This window comes from Pogona vitticeps, chromosome 1 (genome assembly GCF_051106095.1).
Source record: "Pogona vitticeps strain Pit_001003342236 chromosome 1, PviZW2.1, whole genome shotgun sequence".
Lineage (NCBI taxonomy): Eukaryota > Metazoa > Chordata > Lepidosauria > Squamata > Agamidae > Pogona > Pogona vitticeps.
In genome coordinates, this window is record NC_135783.1 from 25368838 (window position 1) to 25392972 (window position 24135).

Genomic DNA, 24135 nt, shown 5'->3' on the forward strand with positions numbered 1-24135 from the left:
CTAAGTGGAAGGTGACAGCTTAGAAGATTTGAGCAAAAGCAGCATCAGCGTCTCAGGGATAATTGATGGGAAATAGTGGTGCCCGAGAAGAGCATGTGAAGAGCTGTAAATTCAGTGCGCACTAGCAGTTAGTTTGTGGGAGACAAGCCCTTAACAACCTCTTGCTGGTGCCTGTCTTGGCTTTGCCTGGGCTCCTCAAAACAATTTACAACCTTTACCATCTGTGGACGTGCTTCTGCCTGCCCTCGTGAATCAAGGTAATAAATTAGTTGCATTGAACTGTTCGGCTTAACTCATGGATTTAAAGAAATTGGACTGCCTTTGAAGGTGCCACCCACTACCTGCTGCCCACAAAAAGTCCCTTCTTATGGCAGCTACCTGGATGCAGGAGAAGCACTCTAGATAATAGTACTGGGTGAATAGCCCTTTTACCTTTTATGAATCCTACAATTACTCACCATGATACTGGGAAGTTGAATGGATGACTAGGGCATGCTCACTTCATCTGAGCCTACATGAGTGAGCAGGGAACAGCAGTAGACCCCATCCTGCTTTTGCCTTTATTCTTTGCGCAGGTGGCAAATGCATCTTGGTCCTGATTAGCTCTCTTTCTCTCAACCTGCAATGTATTAGTAGCCAAAAACAACATCACTGGGCCCCAAGCTCTTGGCTGTGAGAGCAGGAAAAGGAGGAGGAGAATGGTTTAGATTTCTCACTCACTCCCAGTTAAACGTGGTGCTGCCTAGCGTCAACTTTGTTGTTCTCATGGGAACCCTAAGGTGTTAAGCAGTGTGTCTTGTTAAGACCAAGTGGTCAAGGATATCCAAAGTAGCTCAATTAGCAAACCCTGGAATGATGTCCATGTGTTGATTAAAAGCTTACAGTTCTCTCTGACATCCTGACTCTCTGAACCACTCCTTCTATTTTTCCTTTCATTGTCCGGGATGATTCAAACAGGCAACTGAAAAATTTGCAGAGTTTAGATCATTGGGCAGTGGCAGCTGGGAAATCTTTCTGGATTTCTTCCAACGCAATGCCCGCCCAGAGACACAGTTGCAAGTAGAGGTCCAGTAAAGCCAGAGTGAGTAATGTGCTCAATGGACAGTAGGAGTAATAAAAGAAAAGACCCAGTTTTAATTATCTGAGTAAATACTGCAAATGTAAATCTCCGGAAAATCAATCCACCTTGGAACAGGAGCTTGCCAAATCTTTACATAAGGGATCTGGCACATCCCTTTAGCCATCATTTCCTCTATGTCGAGGACCCTCCGTACATACAAAGCACACATACAGAGAAACTTTGGGTAATGGCTGGCTTGGCAGAGAGAAGCTTTTGGACGAATAAAAATTCCCAAGGCCACTATTTATTTATATAGTTCTTGGAATAACTCTGATTTCAAAGCAGCAGGCCAGCTGCTGAGACAGCGTTCCAGCTAATACATTCCCAACGCAATCATGACATTCTGCGTTTTCCAGTCATGATATCCCCAAAGCTGCTTTTGGTTACATCTCATGACTGGGACATGGGAAAACTCACATTAAATCAGTGCTTTTGATACCGCAGAATTATATATATATACTTTTATTCATATATACATATATATTTATTTATATATTAATAAACCCAAGTTTCCTTTCAATGGAAATGTACCCAGGCTTTTTTGGCTCTATTTTTATACAGTTGGAAAGGAAAGGGAAAAAAATCCTCCAAATATGATTTTCTCAGTCGACTAGATTAAGGGAACAATGGCACTTTGTTTATTACGATGGAGGGATCATCAGTGGAATGTTGTCAGGGGAACAACAGGTCCCTGTTAAATTTCCCCACATATCTCAGTAGTTTTTGATCCTGGATACCAAGAAGTTTCCCTGGTCACTTGTTAGAATATGTAGGGTCGTTATAAAATGTAACACAATAATCTTAGAACTGAAGAGCTGGAAGGGACCTAAGGATCATCAAGCCCTTCTCAAGGAGGCAAAGTGGGGAATTGAACTCCCAACCTCTGGCTCTTTAGCCAGATACCGAAGCCACTGATGGTTAACTGTGATGTCTCTGCTAGCCACCTGAGTCTGCTCCTGCTCATACAGCAAGAACACGAGTGAGATGTCCATGTGTGTTTTTTTAGGCTGAGAAGTGCCAAGCAAGGGGAGCCCCCCTTGTTTATTTCATTTATTTATTTAAAATATTTTACCCCACATTTCTCCTTGTAAAAGGACCCAAGGCGGCTTACTTCATTGAAAAGCTGATAAAAATGAGTGTACAATGGAGGTTTATCTCATTAAAAGCCAGTATTTAAAGCTAAGAACAATGGGTATAAAGAGGCAGCTTATTAAGAGACAATATTAAAGCTAGAAACAATAAATATACAACTATTAAAAAGGAAGAAACAAATGCCTCTCTGAGAAATGGAGAGCCAGATGGGCAGTACTGTACAGGTCGTCCTAAAAATTAGTCATAAAAATTAGTCAAAGCTGTAATGCATAATAGTCCATCTAAAGATCACACTGAGGTAGTTAGTCTCTCTCTCTCTCTCTCTCTCTCTCTCTCCCTCTCTCTCTCTCTCTCTCTCTCTGTGTGTGTGTGTGTGTGTGTGTGTGTGTGTGTGTGTGTGCGCGCGCGTGTAGAGGTCCTCTCTGGATTCCATAATGGATCATCATGATTTGAGAAGTGAGGGGGAATCAGCTCCTTAAATCATTAGTGAGAGTCCACCCCCCGCAATCCAGCTTCAACTTTACTTAGGATCTGACATAATTTTCAACCTTCCCAGTTTAAAGATTGTCTTCTTACTCTCTGCTTTCCATCAAAACATATAAGCTTCTTAGAGGAGGGACACAGATGTGTCAATAGAAGACTTTGGTATTTTCAAAGTGCAAAATCACACTTTATTGCTTTTCTTTTTTAAAAAAAAGCTACAGGAGGGATGAGCACTTTCCAGAGGTTCGGTGGCCAGACTCAGCCACTCTAGACCTTGGAGGGCTGCACCTCCTCCTTTACATCTCATCCCCCACCTCAACATCCTCTCCTCTTCTCTCCTTTCTCTTTTATTTTACTGGAAAAGGCCTCCTGCGCCCTCCAGTGGTCATGTCGAGCAAACTGACTATCCTGAGCTGTTTTTAGCTCTTCTGAGTGATGTTTGATTTTGAAAAAAGCCCCCTCCGGCCTAAACAGGGGGACAACATGTAGCAAATTCCTCCCCGTGCCCCTTGATGGCATTTTAAAAGCACTTGAGAGGAATTTCTGAGCAATTTTCACAAAAGAAGAATTTGGGGGTGTCTGGAAGTGTTGGGACCAATGATTCAGGGGGCACATTGGAGCAAGGGGACATCTTCCATGCCCTTAACTCATATCTCCACCCTGCACAGTTCCATGCGAGGGAGGCCAAGATATCATTCTTTGCCTCTGCAAGGGGGGTAGATATTTTGTTGTGTTCTCAATGGGAGGTCTTGCATTGGCAAGAATGATTTGTGTGTTGTGTGTACAAACCACTCTATTGGGCAAAACTACAGTGGACGTGGCTTTGTTGCCTGGACTTTTAAACATAAGAAGTGTAACACTGTAAGTTCTATGGGACTATTTCCTTACTTACATAACTATTGCAAACACAATTTCACAAAATAAGTCTCTTCTACGTTTACATAACAGAAAACATGAGTAATTAATAACAAAAAAACAAAATGCTCCAATTTGTGCATCCAAGTCCTAGGCAATAATACCATTGCAGAAGTTACTTGTAGAATTCTCGCGTTCAAGTGTCCTTTTCAGACAAAAATCCAAGATGTCTTCCTCAACAGAGTCAGGTATCCAAAACATAAAAGAATGAGCGCTGCATATAGAGTCTTCAGAACCCTGGAATAAAATATCACTTCAGTTGCATATACAGTACATGAATTCATTATGAGAATTCACCTCTTCAGCACAAAAATACAGGAATTAAACCTAGACCAAGTTGGCAGCGCCCTTAGTGGTTAAAGTGGCAACAGCAGCTCCAATGTCTTCAGCTCTCGTGCTCTTTCTAATTCAAATCTCTTATAGCCCTGTTCTTTCTTAGTCCCACACCTTTGGGCTGAACCAATATTTCATAGGGGTTACAGAAGCAGAAGCAGCTAGGTTGCTTGTGTTTCTTTGAACAGTCAGCCCATTCTTCTGTGCTTGCAGTGTAGGCATGTGCTTTTTTGTTTCCAAAGGAAGGACACCAGGTTTGTATAGAGACAGTTTACCCATGTTTTGAAGACCTTGACAAGAAAAAGCAAGAACATCTTGATATTTGGCTTGCCATTGCCCTAAAGATGAGAAATTTCTCAGGGCTTGAAAATGTCTTGTTATTATTGGAACAACCTGAATTGATGAATGTGAGACATTTAAAAAAATATTTGTCACCTCCTTCCTCCAGAACTGTTTTTTTTTAATGCAAAGCACATGATCTGAAGTCTAGTCCTCCCTGTAGATCACATGATAGTGTGGAAGAACTATAATGGGATAGTTCAGAAAACCATCCATTCAGAGAAGAATTTCCATGAGAGGGCCTCAAAGGGCTTTACAGCTGTCTAAAAAACGCGACTCTCAACACCAGCAAAGCTACGATTTCATTCAAAGCCTCACTGTGTCCTTGCTTAATATTAAGAACATTCACGCTTTATTGGTATTGAAAACAGGCACACGAGATGTTAGGTAACTCGCCCACATCCACAGGGGAGATGTGTGCCAAGGCTTGTGGGAAGACAGTGTCGTTTCGTACTACCCGCTTTATATGTTTTCTTTTATTAGATTGCAGGGCAAGGCATGTGACCGCAAACACATAAAAAAAGCCCTGGCAATGCATTTTAATGAAAAATACGGAAAAAATGAGATCTGTAACAAACAATGATTTGATCACTTGTGATGACTGATGGCAGTTACATGCACTATGAAAACTCTGAGGGCCCATGCATCTGGTAATAATAACAAAAGCATATCACACAGCCCTAAATGTAAAATGTCTCTCATAGTAGTACAGTATAATTCATCACAGAGCCTAACTGCACAAACACTGCCGGTAATTAATTATGCTTTAGCCAAGTTTAAGTCAATCCTTTTTTTTTTTTTTTTTTTTTTGAGTGTGTGTGTGCTTTCTTTTACTATGAGATTCATTCTCTATAATATTTTGGAGCAACGAGTATGGCTCTTTGCTTAACAATGTTTATTTAGCTAAGTGCAGGTGGTATGATTGAATAGAATATCAGTCATGCCGAGAAGAGCTCAGAGCCAATGACTCTGCGGCTCTGGAAGCCAGATCATAGATCGTAGAACTGCAAAGCTGGAAGAGACCCTATGGATCATCAAATCCAGCCCCTGTCAGGGAGCCACAGTGGGGAACTGAACTGAACATCTGGCTCCAGATCCCTACATCACTGAGCTATCCAGTGGATCACCAAGCTATCTCACACAAACAAATGAGCAAAAACAAAAGGAAGAAATGGTTGTTGTGGGTTTTTCGGGCTCTTTGGCCGTGTTCTGAAGTTTGTTCTTCCTAACGTTTCGCCAATCTCTGTGGCCGGCATCTTCAGAGGACAACACTCTGTGCTCTGGTGTAGTTGGCTTGGGATTGTGTATTTATGGCTGAGAGATAGGCTTTCTGCAAATGAGTGATTAGTGTGTCTTGTTGTGGGTGTTGTGGTAAGGAGGAGATATTATCTGTCACTGTGGTTGATGGGTGTCATTAGCTAGCCTTTTGTGTGTAGTGATCCCCTGTCCCTGTATTTTTGAGAGCTGGGAGCCAAGTTTTGTTGAGTTTCACACTTTCCTCTTTTTTGTTGAAGTTCTACTGGTGCTTGTGGATTACAATGGCTTCCCTGTGCAGTCTGACGTAATGATTGCTGGTGTTGTCCAGTATTCCAGTATTTTGAAATAGAACTTCATGTCCAGTTTGTTTTAGGGCATGTTCAGCTACTGCAGATTTTTCTGGTTGTTTTAGTCTGCAGTGTCTCTCATGTTCTTTGATTCTGGTGTGGATGCTTCCTTTTGTGGTTCCAATATATACCTGGCCACAACTGCAAGGTATTGTAGGAAAAAACCTTCTTTTAAAAATTATAATAAAGAAAGATTTTGGCAGCAATTTCTTTTGTGATGAAGACATCTTGTACATATAGATAAACCGTACTTTTCAAATATCACAGGTTTAGGGCAAAACCTGCCAAACTCACACTAAAGTAGGCCCATTGAATCAGTGGGGATTTGATGAGTCATGTCCTCTGTATGTTCCACTGATTCAATGGGGTCTACTCTAGTTGTAACTTAGCACATTAAGTTGAAACTAGCCCTATTTGAATTAATGGAACTTACGGAGGAGTTGACTCACCAAATCTACTGATTCAATGGGCCTACTCTAGTGTGACTTACTACACTAAGAAATAGGTTTTCGTTCGTTTTGTAACCATAAATAATACAAAAGATGAAAAAAGGCAACATTTTATGAATGTTCAGTAGATACAGTCGTGCCCCGCTTAACGATTACCCCGTATAACAACGAATCCGCTTCACAATATTTTAGGAAGAATGATGTTTTTAATGGGGGGGGGTTCGCTTTGAGAAGATCGGTTTCCTGCTTCGGGAACCGATTCTTCGCATTACGACGATCAAAACAGCTGATTGTCGGGTTTTCAAAATGGCCACTGGCTGCTCAAAATGGCTCCCTGCTGTGTTTTTGGACGGATTCCTCGTTCTACAGGCACCAAAAATGGCCGCCCCTATGGAGGATCTTCGCTGGACGGTGAGTTTTTCAGCGCATTGAAACGCATTAAACGGTTTTCAATGCGTTTCAATGGGCTTTTTTTCCGCTTTACGACGTTTTTGCTCTACAGCAATTTCGCTGTAACGAATTAACATCGTTAAGCGAGGCACCACTATATTTATAATCTAGGAAACAATTCACTTGAGATATGGCTTTGAAGGAGAGCTTTTTGGGTGGTACTGACCGCCCAAAAGACCAATAAGTGGATGCCAGCTCAAAGGAAGCTTGAAGTCTCACTAAGATTTATAATGGCTAAATTGAGGCTCTCGTCATATTTTAGATAGATGAGAAGACAAGACTCACTAGAAAAGATAACAACACTAGGAGAACATGGAGTTAGAAGGAAAAGAGTGAGCCCTAACAGGAGATATATTGACTCTATGAATGAAGCCATGGCTTTTTGTTTCCAAGACAGAGCAGGACTATTGATAATAGGATGATAGGTTCATATGGTGTCTATAAATTGGAAGCCACCTGATGGCACAAAACGATAACAAAATCCCCATGAGACTTGAGATTATCAGATAATAGTGACTAGAATGACGCTTTGGCAACTCCCTTCATCCACATTTTCTCCTGGAGTCTGGAAATGTGAGTTCATTGGTGTTTTTCGTGGAATGGAACTAATAATTTGGATTTTTCCATTGTTCCAACTTTCCATTTCTCAGTTTTGCCCCAAGCACTGCATGTTTGCTATAGTTATCCATTTATTAAGCCATTTATATTTCTACCCTCTAAATTAGGCTTATACATGTGCATGGGCAAAACACTGTAAGAAGCCAGCTTGATGCAATTGTTCTAGGAATGTGAAGAAATCTCCCTAGATTTCTCATTCTCAGCAAAGCCAAACCTGGACCCAAGGCTGGTGGCTAACTACCGACCAGTAGCGAACCTCCCTTATTTGGGCAAAGTGTTGGAGCGGGTTGTGGCTGGGCAACTCCAGGCGCTGCTGGATGAAACGGATTTTCTGGATCCATTTCAATCGGGTTTCAGGCCGGGTTTTGGTACAGAGACTGCCTTGGTCGCCCTGTATGATGACCTTTGCCGGGAGAGAGACAGAGGGAGTGTGACCCTGTTGATACTCCTGGACCTCTCAGCGGCTTTCGACACCATCGACCATGGTGTCCTTCTGGATAGGCTGGCTGGGTTGGGAGTTGGGGGCACTGTTTTACGGTGGTTCCGCTCCTTCCTGGCTGACCGTGTCCAGAGGGTGGTGCTGGGGGACAGTTGCTCTGCCCCATGGCATTTATGTCACGGGGTTCCTCAGGGCTCGATACTGTCCCCCATGCTGTTTAACATCTACATGAAACCGCTGGGAGAGGTCATCAGGAGGTTTGGGCTGAGGAGTCAGCAATATGCTGACGACACTCAGCTCTACCTCTCGTTTTCCACCAATCCAGGTGAGGCGGTTTCTGTCCTGAACTCGTGTCTGGACCTGATAATGGACTGGATGAGGGTCAATAAATTGAAACTCAATCCAGACAAGACGGAAGTGCTGTTAGTGGGTGCTTCGCCAGACAGGCTGGAGGGCCATCTCCCTGCCCTGAATGGGGTTACACTCCCCCTAAGGGACAGGGTCCGCAGCTTGGGGGTGCTTCTGGACCCCAGTCTAACACTGGAAGCCCAGGTGGACTCGGTGGCCAGGGGCGCCTTCCTCCAGCTGCGGAAACTATACCAGCTACGGCCCTACCTGGACGAGCTGAGTCTCATGACAGTTACACATGCACTGGTAACATCCCGTATAGATTACTGCAATGCGCTTTACGTGGGGCTGCCTTTGAAGACGGTCCGGCGACTGCAACTGGTTCAGAATCGAGCGGCGCGGCTGGTGAGTGGTGTGGCCGCCAGGGAACATATCAAGCCGATTCTGTACAAGTTACATTGGCTACCAGTTGCTGCCCGGGCCCAATTCAAAGTGCTTGTTTTGACATATAAAGCCCTAAACGGCTTGGGCCCTGGATACCTGAAGGACCGCCTCCTTCCATATGAGCCTACCCGGCAGTTAAGATCTAGCCAGGGGGCCCTTTTGAAAGAGCCATCCCTCAAGGAGGTAAGAGGGATGGCTTGTAGACAAAGGGCCTTCTCGGCAGCTGCCCCCAGACTATGGAATGCCCTCCCGATTGAGATTCGTCTGGCGCCGACACTGATGACATTTCGGCGCCAGGTCAAAACCTTCCTGTTCCAGAAGGCTTTTAACTGAAATAATATTAACTGTGGGTCTGATGGCAATTTTATATATATTTTAATTGTATTTTAATTGTACATATCTTTATTGTATTTTAAATGCTGTAAGCCACCCAGAGACCTTTGGGTAGTGTGGGCGGCATATAAATTAAATAAATAAATAAATAAAATAAAGCAGACGGCTGAGAGATCATGAACCCGCCCCCTGCCCCACACAAGAGTTCTCACCTCTGGCATGAGAATGAAGCAACATGTGCTATTTCTCCCTCACCGTTTTCTTTTTTCAATTCATGCAAAATGTCGTTGTGCAGAAATAATATATTTCTCTTTGGGAATGCAAACACACACACACACACACACACACACACACAAATATTGAAGGACATGCTGATTGACCAAAAGAGATTAAGCAACTCATCCAATTGTTTTGTTTTTAAAAGTCAAAGCAAGAAGGCAGTCTCTGTCATAGCTTAATGCTATGTACTAGGGATGAGCGGGGGGGGGGGGAGAGAAACTTCAGTATTTCTTTCATTTCTAGGTCTTGCGGAGGGTTGTTCCTCTCTTGGTTTTGAGATCTTTTGTGTATCTGGAAGTATTGGAATTTTTCCAGTTCTCCTGTTTCGTATTTCCCATTCTTGCTTCCAGTGCAAGACTTCCACCAGAAACCAGAGCCCTACATAATCCTCAAAAATAGTCTTTAAAAAGCAGTGACAACAATAATCAATTCCAAAAGTGAGAAAGAATCATCAGTCACACAATGACAATACCTTGAAGCTCACATTTGTTGGCCTACTACTAACCAGGCCCTGGCCCCCACCCCAAATAAATAGACCCACATGCCAATAACTGGAGTTTAAAAGAACTACAACTTTATTGATTACAGCAGCAGTTAACCCAAGCAAAGCATTGGGTTGGATCCTGCTCATCAGGAGACCTGAATGCCGCTCGATGTCACCCACCACCTCCACATGTCCCTTCCTGTGGGACCACTTGGAATGGCAGATCTTCTGGATCTGCGAACATAGCCCACTCCATGGCTTCTTGCCAACTAGGGGCAGGGGCACACCATCCCACCCGAGATGGGACAGCCCAGCCCTCCCTCCAGTTCCCATTTAAGTGATTCTATACGGATCATGACCTGAAGGCCCCCTCCTGCCTTCCTGGGAACATTGTGATCCATACCAATATCCAGAACCACTCCCAACTTTCTTAAGTTGTAACAATAAAGAAAGAGTCACTGAATACCTAACAGTGCAATCATAGAACTTCTATACAAAAGAACAATACTGTATAACCAAAGACAGCAGGTGCGGGGCGGGTGAAGAGAAAAGCTGCACAGAAGAAACAAGCTCAGCAGGCCCCAGTTCCTACTTTTGAGTGTGGCCAACAGACCAGTGTGAAGTCCCACCTCTTCTGGTCCACCAGCTTGACCCCACTCTTCCCCTCATCACACGGGCCTCTCTGACTGCCAGGGTGCTGGGGGCCAAGAGGAAAGCCTCTCCCAAAGCCCAGAAAGCCTGATATGGACAGACACAGTCCCTCAAATAGACTGGAGCCACATCATTTAAGGCTTTATAGATTAAAATCTGCACTTTGAACTGCACCGAGAAATTGACTGGTAGCCAGTGAAGCTCTTGTAAGAAGGATTTTCGGTTCTCCTTCGGTTACCAGTTCCTGTTAGGAGTCTAGCCACAACATCCTGGACCCTCTGAAATTTCCAAAACACTTTCCCACATAGAGTGCCCTGAAATAATGGAAAGAAGATGTAACTAAGACAAGTATCACTGTGGCCAGATCAGATTCTTCAAGGAATGGGTGTAGCTGCCCCACTAGTTATAATTATGCAAAGGCAGCCCTGACTGTCACTGAAACCTGGGCATCCAAGACCAGGGATGAATCCAGGAGCATATCCAAGCTGAAAACCAGCACAGGGTGGATCCTTGTTCCCTGATCTGCCTTTCAATTGAACAGGAACACTGCTCTCTTGCCTGGTTTAAGCTTCAGTTTGTTCTCATCCAGTCCGTTAGTGACCTGAGACCTCATCTTATCTTGCTTAGCTTTCAGATTGCATGCCTGATTTTGCATTATGCATTTTGAAAATAATGTCAGTTGTCCAGGTGTACATCAGTAGCATGAATAAGACAGAAATTCATGAATTCATAATTCTCATGGCCACTACCACCCTAAGAGAAAAATAGAGGCAGCCAGCTGGAAATCTAAGAACAACTAGTAGCAGCTGGATACTGAATTGGAGAAAGCAAAAGAAATGAGCCAGGAGACACGGTAGATGGTTTCAAGCACCTTTCGCCTACCTACCATGTTCAAGCATTTTTTTCCTTCTTCTTCCGTATTAATCTTAGTAACAACAAAACACAAAGAGCCTCCTCTTAAGGAAAAAGTAATTTTGGATAAACACAGTTTTGCCCTCAAGTATCTGGTGCAAGATAAAAACTTTCAGGTCAGAAACCTTGACGTATTACTTTCTTCTTGAGAGAAAGAGAGAGGGAGGGAGGGGGGGAAACCCCACACTAAATTAAACCACGAAGTTCAGCTCACAGCAGTTAGATCCATATTTAATAAGCCTTCAGACCTATAAAGTTTCCCAAGCTATAGCCAAAGGCTTGGAACATAAAAAGATTCATCGCGTCACCCTCCATGATTATGAGTCCTTTTGGCCAAGAAAGCCTTTTCCAGGGTGGGTGCGGTTATGAAATGATATTATGCAGGAAGAAATGGTTGCAAGATTATCATAATCACAGAGTATCAATCGTTGGCTTTCTTGACAGGACTGGCATCCGTATGGACGCTGAAACCAAAATGGGAGGCATGAACTTTCTACTACATTGCTTTTTGAGAATCAAAACAAAGCACAACAAAAACATGCTGGCTTATGTCATCAGATTCCCTATCATCATATTCAAATGGGCAGCGTTGGACATTACAAATGAGAGCTGCCAGCTTCCTTCACAGTGTCTTCCATCATTATTTTGTTTGTTTTGATGTGGTTCTGCAACACCTTGAAGATCTCCTTGTGTCCCGGTTCTGTCGTCTACTCTAAAGTGTGAGATAACCCTCCGAGTTTGATGTATTCCACAAATTTGATAGGCACCTCCTATATATTTTCATCCAAATCATTTATAAAGTTGTTGAGCAGCACTGGGCCCTCAGCAGAATGCTGCAGAACTTTGTCTCTTCTCTCCAGGATGATGAAGCACAATAGTGAACACTCTCTAGGCGCTGCTCATCCACCTGCTACAAGTTCGCCTAACATTATCTGGCTATCTGAAATTATCTAGCGGTGCAGAATTGCTTTCTTCCAAGTCGGAATATGTGTTCATATGACTTAGCAATACCTCTTCTGATTGGCAGTTTCTCTGTAAGATTTCAGGTCCTTCCCATCAACTGTTACACAGGACAACCACTACAGATTGCACATATAACTCTATACATGCAAGGTATATGTTGCCTCCCCATAGTCATCTCACTCAGTTTACAAGTGGAGTATAATTTGAGGACTTGTTGCATTGGCCGTGTATAGAGTGAGAGGACAGAGTAAAGCCCACTAACCCTGTCTCTGTGCATAATACATTCAGCTTAAAGTGTACATAACCTCATGGTGCAGTGGTTAAACTCAAATATTGCAGCCAAACCTCTGCTCATAATTAAGGTTCAATCGCATGTAGCTGGCTTGAGGTTCACTCAGCTTTCCAGCCTTCTGAGGTTGGTAAATTGAGTGCCCTGTGGAGGGGGGAATATGTAGCCTGCATAATTAAATTGTAAACCACCCAGAGAGTACTTCAAGTGCTACAGGGTGGTATATAAACAGTACACTTTGCTTTTTGCTTTTACATATACTGTATATTATGCCTGTGCATGTAAACTGTCTTATTGTAGGATTCTTTTCATGATTTGACAGTGAGCCCAGAACTGAAAACTTCAAAGAAACAAGTATGGAAGCAAATGAATAAAGAACAAAAAAAAAATAAAGCACATAAACTACTGAGTGCTCAAATACTTCATTCATTAATAAGAAATGAACAGTACAGATTGGTATAGCAGATCAGGCAAGGTAAAATAAGTGGATAAGGAAGTAGAGGAAAGAAAAGAATTAAAATTAGATAATGGATTGGATTTGGCACAACATTGCTGTTTAGACATGTCACTTCCAAAGTCAGAATACACCGGACGCCATACAACCTCTGGTATGAGAAGAGCAAGAAGAAGAAAAAGAAAAGCAAGAGTTATGATTATGAGTCCTATGCGTCCAAAGCAGAACATTTTTGCAATCTATTCACATATTGAAGTAAATGCATCAAGAACTGAAGCAGAAAACTGTATAATCATGTCCCTCCATGCATTTAGTGCAGGATAGGGGCAATAAAGGGACGTGATGGTGCTGTGGATTAAACCGCAGAAGCCTTTGTGTGCTGCAAGGTCGGAAGACCAGCAGTTGTAAGATCAAATCCACATGACAGAATGAGCTCCCATTGCTTGTCCCAGCTCCTGCCAACCTAGCAGTTCGAAAGCTTGTAAATGCGAGTAGATAAATAGGTGCCACCACGGTGGAAAGGTAATGTTGTTCCATGCCTAGTTGTGCTGGCCACATGACCACGGAAACTGTCTTCAGACAAATGCTGGCTATATAGCTTAGAAACGGGGATGAGTCCTAGAGTCAGACATGACTGGACTAAATGTCAAGGGGACCCTTTACCTTTACCTAGGGGCAATATACAATCTCTAGCTGCATGCAGCTCTCCAAGACTGTTTTTATGCCACTGAAACACCACTGCCAACAGAACCATGCCACTGAAAAGCAGTCATGGTGGCAGTACAAGCCTCCTGGGTGTTGGGAATTTCCATGTGCAGAACCAACATTGCAAGATGTCTCATTCATAGGATTACCATAAGTGAAGTGATCTGATAGCACATAACAAACTAAACCAAGCCATCATGGTTTGATTTTTACTTATTTTCCTTTCATCACTCAGTATCTAGAAATAAAATCCTGTTCATACTAGTATCTATCTTCTCCATTCCATGGCAGGAAAAATTATTTGCACTGCTGCCGTGCATGGTCTACATAGGAATTCAGATCAACCTCCACTAAGTGCTCCTCATATAGCAATGGAAGCAGCAACTTCATGTGTTCTGAAGTATTAAAATGTCCCATGTATACCAGTTGGTGCTTTTATCCCTCAGCTACTCAGATTTCTTTTGCTTTCAGGTATTTACAGCATGATTACCTTCAGCAATCTAAAGATTTTTAAAGTAGGCAATATATTGTATTACATGGTAGAACTTTCACTGTACAGTGGTGCCTCGCTAGACAGTTACCCCGCATGACAGTTTTTTCGCTAGACATTGACTTTTTGCGATCGCTACAGCGATTCGCGAAACAGTGATTCCTATGAGGGAATTTCACTGGACAATGTTTGGTCCCTGCTTCACAAACTGATTTTTGCTAGACAATTATTTTTGATGGCTCCCTCCGTGCTCACAAACCGGGTGTTTTCGGGATCTAAGCTTCACAAGACAGCGATTTAAACAGCTGATCGGCAGTTCGCAAAGCGGCTTTCCTATGGTTGATCTTCTCTAGAAAACGATTCTTCCCCATTGGAATGCATTAAACAGGTTTCAATGCATTCCAGTGGGGAAATGCTATTCGCTAGACAATGATTTCGCTAAACAGCAATTTCAGTGGAATGGATTATCATCGTCTAGCGAGGCACCACTGTACCTAAGGCGTGTCACAGTAAATATCTTCAATTTGATGAAAACTGCCAATGCCAGAATATATCTGTGGTTACCTAAACATGAGTTTTCTTCAGGACCAATCCTACCCTTAGGATTGGTGAGATGGCTGCCTCAGATGGCAGAATGTTAGGAGTGGGAAATAGCACCATTTCCCCTGCCAAAACATCACAATAATTTCCCCAGCTCACCTTTCCTGGACAGTGAAAAATAACGACATCTTTCACTGGCAGTAGAAGATCATTAAGTGCTACACGACCAGTTCTTAGAAGAGTATTCCCAAGCCAGAGGGCTACCAGGGAGAAGATCCTCTCCTCAGTAGCCAGCAGCCCAAATCCTGGTGGGAAGTGGATTGTATGGCTAGAAAATGGCTTTAGAAGATTAATGTGATTGGTAGAAAATCTGAGTAAATGCATGATCAAAGCTGTACCTTCTGTGTTCAAGCACACACTCTACTTTTCTGATGCAGGACTGATGTCTCTCATGCACCTGTAAAGGTAAAGGTAAAGGTAAAGGTTCCCCTTGACAATTTTTGTCCAGTCGTGTTCGACTCTAGGGGGTGGTGCTCATCCCCGTTTCCAAGCCATAGAGCCAGCGTTTTGTCCGAAGACAATCTTTCTGTGGTCACATGGCCAGTGCGACTTAGACATGGAACGCTGTTACCTTCCCACCAAAGTGGTCCCTATTTATCTACTTGCATTTGCATGCTTTCGAACCGCTAGGTTGGCGGGAGCTGGGACAAGCGACGGGCGCTCACTCTGTCGCGTGGATTCTATCTTACGACTGCTTGGTCTTCTGACCCTGCAGCACAGGCTTCTGCGGTTTAACCCACAGCGCCACCATGTCCCTAGCATGCACCTGTATTTAATCTTTATTTTTTTATTTGATTTATTTATTTGATTTATACCCCGCCCATCTGGCCTAAAAGACCACCCTAGGCAGCTTACAGTGTAATATGAACAATAAAAAAATACAAAGAATTACATAAATCATATTATAACATACACAATACAAAAATAGAGTAAGAAATAAATAAAGAGAGAATAAACAGAAAAATCAGGTGTTAGCTGGAGGGAGGGGCCTGAATGTATAGCCATGTTTTTAATTGACTTTTAAAAGTGCCCAGATTGGGGGCCGCGCGAATCTCAGGAGGGAGATTGTTCCAGAGGCGAGGGGCCATTGCTGAGAAGTCCTGGTTTCGTGTCTTTTCCTTCCGCGCCTCTCTTGGCGTCAGGCTCCTCAGCCTCACCTCCTGGCTTGCATGGGTAATCCGGATAGATCTCGGTGGGAGCAGGTGTTCCAAATCTTGGTAATGTTGCTCTTCCTTTCTGATCAAGTACACATGATATGAGAAAACTGGTGACAGAATACCACTTTTGATAGGAACGAAAACAAGTTATAAAGAGAAAGGAAATAGAGCAAGGCTATTGTTCCTCACAACCACTACTGATCCTACACACTACAATCCAAATATTAGCCCCAGTTAATCAAGATATTTAAAGAGCAAAGCTAAGGAAGATTGTCGGAAAGAATCAGAGCATGTCTGCATTATACAGCTGTAGCAGTTTCATATCACTTTAAATGTCATGGTTCCATCATACAGCATCTTGGGACTTGTAGTTTGCTGTGCTACTTAGAAATCTCTTATACAGAGGGCTAATGCATTCCTCTGGACTACAGCACTCAAACTCTTTAACAGAGCATTCTAAGTATGTCACAAACTATGAGCCAATTGGTCAACGACAGTTCTGGTCACTTTGCTCTATGACCTCCCTCCGAGCTGAGGGAGTGTAACCTGGTTGGTCCTCCTTGATCAATGGCCTTCGATATTGTTGACCAGAACTGTTCTTCATTATGGAATGGGTCGATAATCTCCCCAATGCTCTTTAATAGAGATGGGGATGAATATAAAAATGGATCGGTTTTTCCAATGAATATAGCCAATTCGTTAAATATTCGTCAATCTGTATTCGTGGGGGTCTGTGGAATCCACAAAGAGGGTGCCTGATCAGCAGCTGGTAGGCAGAATGGGCTTCTGTGCTGTGTAGTAAACTCTGATGGGGGGGCCCATTTTGTGGGTGAATAATTCGGATGTCTGATATCCAATCTTTACGAAAGTTGGCAGGCATGTTGGGGAAAGACATAGGAAGCTCTGTTGTGATTCTGGATTATCTAAGTACCTCGGGGGAGCTTTCCTGGGGGGGGGGTCCTCTTTGTGACTATATAGCTCAGGGTCAATGATCCAATGTTCACCAAACTTTCAGCAGTTGTAGAAAAGTGTCTGAGGAAGCTTTCATGCAAATTCAGTGTTTCTAGGTGGTTGTTTAAAGAGCAGATGAATCAACAGATCAGTCCATTGATTCACTGAAGAATATTCGTGTATTCATATTCATTGATGGATAACAGATCAAAATGAATTGCCATTTTCTGATTTGTCCCCATCTCTACTTAACATCTATATGACGCCATTGGCGGGACTCATCAGGAGATTTGGAGTGTGTTGTCATCAGTTTGCTGATGTCGTGCAACTCCATCTCTCCTTTTCGTCATCATCATTGGAAGCTGTCTGAACCTTGGAGCAGTACTTGATCTCGATTATGGACTGGAAGGGGGCTAACAGATTGAAGATGAGTCAGGATAAGGTGGAGATCATGTTGATAGGAGGGGAGTCTGCCTGGCTAGGAGGTATTTTTTCCTGGTCTGGATGGGGTCACACACCCTTTAAAGGACCAGGTCTGTGACTTAGGGGTGCTCAGCAGGGAGACGTGTCCTCCCACGTGGCCAGGTGATCAAGGAGGCAGGACTTCAGCAGCCGAGCTACTGCTGCAATTTGGGCACAGAAGTTGACACCGGCCATGCGCGCTGCAAGCTAAGTGTTTAATTGGTTTTAACATGATATTTACATTGTAGTTTTAAACTGTTTGCTTTATAGTTTTAGTTGTTGTAAGCCACCTTGGGTCACCTATGAGGAGAAAGGTGGCATATAAATACTGTAAATAAAATAAATAAGACATCACAGATTATCTGTGATTAGAGCTTCAGTTATGGGCAAATGTGCAAAATTATAGAAGGTGAGAACAGCTGTTCCTACGACCACCTTTTCTTTTCTGTAATATCTAGTTGGGCTCTCAGCCTGTTGGTTGTGTTTCATAGCCATAAATGCAACAAATTAATATAATATTTAGGGGTTGATCATCTTTATGGTTAAGAGCGTGAATAAGAGCCAGACTCCAAGTGATCAATGTACTTGGCATGAAGGTGATGTCTGGCTTGTGGAGAACAGAGCTATCTGTAGACTCAGCACAGCCAGACGGTTTATGTCAAAATAAATGTAAAAAATCTGCATCTGAGGTTAAGGGTGTGTGTATTTTTTTTAACCATCTCCTTCTCCCTCCCCCCCTTCAATGAAATATTTGATTATCTGAGCCTCTTTCCCACAGTGCTTGAAGATAAACAGTGCCTGATGTCATTGCGGGAGAATCTATTTTCAGAAAGTTGTATTTATTTCTAAGTGGTTTTAATGTGCATCTGTTGGCTTAAATATTTAGATATACGAACACTCATCCTGCCCATGCTGTTCCGATAAGCAGAACTCAGCTGTGACTGCAGCTCCACAACTTAACTCTGTTTGGAAGAAGGCTGGCTATTCCTGAACTCTGGTTCATAATGCACTCATTGTACTTACACCCAGGAGGTGTTTATAAAAAGAGACCTAAGGGGGTGGTGGGGTGGTGGAATGCACTCAGACTTGCCAGCAAAATATCCAAATGGCCCCTTTAATCATTGACACTGTGCTGGAGTTGACAGGGTACAACTATCCAAAGTCCACTTTTCTTAATAGAATCATAGATTTGTTTAACAGTAAAAGGGGTCTGAAACAACATTTTGTCCCATTACCAGCTATGAGGCAAGGCCCGCAGGAAGGGTCTGAAGACACTCAAACATCACTGAAGGTAAACAGAGCCTTTCCTGAATGGGAGACAACTTAAATGTGGGTTTGGTATGAGAAAGTCAAGGAATCCGAAGAAAGACTTAGACTTGGCAGGACCGATGGGAAGGAACTGGGCAAGATCCTCAAGAATAGTGATGTGTCATTGGGCACCAAGGCCAAGATCATCAACACAAGTGTATTTCCCATTATCATTCGTGGATAGAAAGTTGGATGGTGCCGAAAGCCAGCAGGAAAAACTAATGATTCATTTGAAATATTGTGTTAGAGGAGAGCCTTGTAGAGACTGTGGACAAAGAGAAAGACCAACAAGTGGGTCCTATATCAAGCTGAGTCGTAACTGTCTCTATAAGCAAAAATGATGAAACAGAGGCTGTTGTACTTTGAACTCATCATGAGAGGACAAGATTTGCTAGAAAAGGCAATAACATTGGGAAAGGCTGAAGGCAACTGGAAAAGAGGACAACCGAATAGGAAATGAATTGACTCAATAAAGGAAGTCACAAACTTGAGTTTGCAGAAGCTGAGCGGGGCTGTTAATGATGGATCAGTCTGGAGGTCATTCAGAAGTCAAAAGGGACATGATAACACTAAACAACATAGGAGAAGGATTGCATTCCCTTCTGTTACAATTTTTTATTTTTAAATTTCTCCCAACAGCACTGCTCTGTATTCCAGGTGAGCTGCCCCATTTGCAAGGGAAGTTTGATGCCCGTTCCACACCATGTTGTACACAGAAAGCAGAGGAATACCATTTCAGGCAGCATGTATGTGGTAACTAGCAAATGAATTGATAGTGAAATATTATTTCATCCTAGGCCAGTTCAGTTCATCAACAACAACAACAACAACAACAACATCTTAGAACTGCAGAACTGGAAGGGACTCTATGAATTATCAAGTCCGACCCTTGTCAAGGAGGCACAGTGGGGAACTTCTGACTCCACAGCCAGATACCTAAACCACTGAGTCATCCAGCAAAGGAATTCATCTTAGTCTGTGAGCAGGACCCCTGCCCCATGTATGCCATATCATGTATGTGGGAAGAAGGGTGCAATCTCAATGCATGGAGTATATCTGCATGATCAGGGACTCTGATTTTTCAGTTGTTTTTTTGTTTAATAGTGAGAGCTTCTTTTCTTCTGAGTTAATTCTTCACACACAACAGCTGGGATGAAAGTGCGCTAGCCTTTCCCCCTAATCATGGATACGAATTAATCCTTATAGCGATTTCTACTTTTCTGGTTGCCAGTTCTCTGAAAAGACAATCCTGTAGTTTTTCAATAATACCTACATATAGGTAGATTAAATGGAAAGACCAAAACATAACCATACCAATTCTCAAAGCTCAGGTGCACCAGTCCAGCAGGCCCCCAATTTACCCTAAAAGAAAGCTGAAGGTCTCATGCGTATTGACTCTGGAGGACAACAGACCACATTCTACTGAGGAATTGCAACTGGTCTTAAAAAGGGGTTGCCCCCTTGGGGAGTTCAGATTTTCTAGTAAGGCTTAGCATTTATATTATTCATTTAATGTATTCAGAACATCTTCCCGCATATAGTTTTGGCCATTGTCCCAACAGGCATATAAAGTTAATAGTTTACCAGAGGACAAGTGATGATGGTGAATTTCAAAATGGAGATGGAGGATGCAACCACCCAAGCTTAATTTGAAGACTTGTTGCCTATGATAAGCTCAAATGAAGGACATCAGACCCAGATGACCGTGGTGGGGGGAAGTAGCTGCTGTGAGAACTTGAAGGAGGCAGGAAAGATTTGCAGGGTTCTCAACTGGCTGAATACATGGAAGGTATTTCCTAAAATCTGTTCTTTTCTATTGTTTCTTCATCCAGTCTGTCAAATTGTGATGACAGAAAATGAAAAAAATTAACGCAGTCCTGACGGTAAACATGCCTAATGCACTGCAGCCTTCAAAGATACCCTTCTCTTTTGTATTTTCCAAACGCAGGGATAAACTGCTTGGAAAGAGATGACTGACAAAGAAGGCTGGGAGTGAAGTCCCAAATATTTAAATTTTTGTGGTGCTTTGGAGTGAGCTTTGTTCTTGAGAATTCTCCTAAGAGCTCAGCAAAACTGAATGAATTCCAAGGCAAACCAGAGGAGAAGTGTAACTTTCACTGTTGACTTGGACTATGAAGAAGGCTTAATAAATTCTTAGTCCCCATCAGTTTAGGCTACCTTGACTTCATGGGACACCTTGGCATGGAATTTGAAAACTTCATGATATTCCTCACCCCTTGTGGAGATTGAATCGATGAACTCCCTGTCCTTTAAGGTGCACATAAGTTTGCATCAAATAGGTTTGTGGAAAAGGAGTGCTCTTTCCTCTCAAGAAGCAAAGCAGGCACACAAAAAACAAGGACAGGATTGACTGACTCCTAAGAAATACAGAAACAGCCCATTCAATGCTTCAGAGTCGGAAATATTCCTGAAACGAGGCAATTTTTGCCTTAGATTTACACAAACTGCATGGTTTTGCACAAATTCCAAAGTTTTGCACAAATCATTATTCGCATCACCGTAAGAGCTGTATCAAGAGCATCTGCAAAGTCCTCATTTGCAAGGAAAAGAAAATAGCAGTGCCTTGATGTAAAAGGTAAAGGTAAAGGTTCCCCTTGACAATTTTTGTCCAGTCGTGTTCGACTCTAGGGGGCGGTGCTCATCCCCGTTTCCAAGCCATAGAGCCAGCGTTTTGTCCGAAGACAATCTTCCGTGGTCACATGGCCAGTGCGACTTAGACATGGAATGCTGTTACCTTCCCACCAAGGTGGTCCCTATTTATCTACTTGCATTTGCATGCTTTCGAACCACTAGGTTGGCAGGAGCTGGGACAAGCGACAGGCGCTCACTCCATCAGGTGGATTCGATCTTACAACTGCTTGATCTTCTGACCCTGCAGCACAGACTTCTGTGGTTTAGCCCACAGCGCCACCACGTCCCTCGCCAGCAGAAAAGCAGCCTACAAATGATACTGACTGACTGACTGACTGACTGAAAAAAGATGAGAACAAATGAGGATTTAAATTCCTAATACTACATCTATCTTTACATCTTTGGATGGAGTAAAGATTTTGTCATTCTATCTTGTCTTACATTAACAAAACTAGACAAGCACACACACTGCCAGCATTGCCCATGTCTGAATAAGAGCACCCAGCAAGGCGACCAACCTGCCCTGTGTCCTTTTGATGACACTCCATCCGAATGCTTCTCCAGGCAGTATTTGTGCATTTCCACTGCTGCACCTTCATGTTTGGGGTTGTGGTCAACAGGAGGACTTTATTTCTGTTGAGAGGCACTTTTCTAGCAGTTACACAAGGTCAAACAGGCAGTGCGATCTGTACCATCACAAAGAATGGGAAGGCATCTGAAATGGGACAATAGGAAAGACAGACCTTACCATATTTATTCTGATTTTGCCATTCAAAACCTGCACAAGAAAAAAGCAGACATTCTTCTATAGTCTCGTGAACATATTCAATATTAGTAGGAAGCTGTCTCATAAATTAAGGTAGATAACAAAAAAAGAATGCTGGAATGTGAATCCTAGCTAGCAATGATAACTCAGGTATTTCACTTTATCCTACTAATAAAAATGATAGTAAAATTACATGCCATCAAGTCAAGTCCAATTTTCAGTTCGAGAATTTTCTGTGTACAAAAGTGTTTGCCTAAAGTTATGCAGGCTGGCTTGTCTCCCATAAAATCCTAGAATGAGAATCTTAGCTAACAAAACCAACTCAAGTCTTGCACTCCAGTTCCCTTCTCCTTTGCTATCTTTTAGATTCCCACTTCCTCAGTTCAAATTGCTAGTTGTCTTTGTTTGAAAGCTCCATGATGGGCAGATGGAACATGGAGGATCTGTGGGGTGTTGCTCTATATCAGGGGCCACCAGCAGCTCTTTGCTTCTCCCTGTAGTTGTCCCCAAATTCCACAAATAACTCAGATTTGTTCTCCCTGGTTTTGTGCATTTATATGATGACAATGTGTATCCCTACTGACAACAGAATACAATACACAGAGCTGTCGCAACGATTCTGGGGTTCTTAGGCATCTGAAGTGACATGCAACTTCTTCCAGTACATTGAAATCAAACTTAAGCAATGCTAATGTCTGTAAACTGATTGAAAATCAGAGGCGAACATCCATCTTTATAAATGCATTATTAAAAATACTGACTTCATTCAGCTCCATTTGAAATACATACTTCTGTATTTACAAAAGATGGTATGTCTTAAAAATCCTTGTAACCCAATAACTGTGCCTGTAAAGCAATTACTATGCTCCTGTCTTGCAAGTTCTAACTTGGTTAATTCCATTAATGTAGAAAAAGAGGCAAGCATTATACAAACAGTTGGATTCATGAAATATCATGGCAGATTTTTTTTTACTAACTAATTTTGTTTTGTTAGTATCTCCAAGTAAAAGGATCTGCCTTTCTCTTACAAATGATCCTTGGAGGAAGTCCACAAAATTGGAAATTAAATGAGATGCCTACCTACCAGCAAAAAGTCAAATGCCTGTTCTCATTTTCTAATCACAACCCATTATTTTCTTCTTTGATGCTTTCTTTGGAACTGCAGGAGAAGAGATGACTTGTCCCTAATAACATACCTAAGTAGTTGAGTTTCAGAAGATAATCCCATAATTTAACCTAGGGTTAAATATTGGCTGTTAAGAAAATCAACCGAAAGGCAATTCACATGAAATGCTCACAGATGGTTGTGGGCTTCATTACAGAAAACTAGTCATTGTTTTGTTGAGCATCATGTTTTACACAATCTGGCAATTATTACGGTGCACATTAAATCTTGTGCCACAAATTATATAACATTGGGTTGTTGCATATTATGCGGGCAGCATAGTACTCTGTGTTGTAAGAATACAGTATTCATTTCTTAATCTGTGTTTATTTTCCCAGGCACAGGTGACTAAATCAGAGAGGATATTTCCACAGATTTGGGGGTGAGGTCCCCTTTCTTCTGGCCAAAATACCCCCTACTCCTAAAATAATTAAATGAAAATGCTCCAACCCAGTTTCCCTGTTGAAGTGGCAGAGATGTAAATTCCTGAGATTTCCCTGCACAAGATCACTCAGGAGAGAAAGCTTAAAGGGAATGTTTGCAGTCTTGTGGGAAATTAGACATTTAGATAACTCCCTAACTTTTGCCATTCCAGAATAGGGACTGAAAAGATGTTTGGTGAGGAGAGGACATACAGAAGGATTAACATAGCCTCACATGGCCAGACCTCAAAATTAATTGTTGATATCAGCAAATAACTTGGTTAGCAAACCCAGAATCAGGGCAGACAGATATGTGAAAGACACCTAGTTATCACCACCAGAAAGACCAAAAGGTAGGGAATAGCAATGGGGCCAAATTACCGGGTCTGTTTCACATTTCTGTCTGCCCTGACTCTGGGTTTGCTAACCAAGTTATTTGCTGATATCAACAATTGATG

At 42.5% G+C, this 24135-nt stretch overlaps 1 long non-coding RNA gene across 1 annotated transcript; it reads left to right on the forward strand.

Annotated features, from left to right (window-relative positions):
- The first annotated feature begins 18434 nt into the window (after nt 1-18434).
- LOC144585765 (uncharacterized) lies at nt 18435-23664 on the forward strand. Its single transcript, XR_013540309.1, has 2 exons — nt 18435-18655; nt 20235-23664. It is a non-coding gene; the product is annotated as an uncharacterized LOC144585765 (long non-coding RNA).
- Nucleotides 23665-24135: the final 471 nt, after the last annotated feature.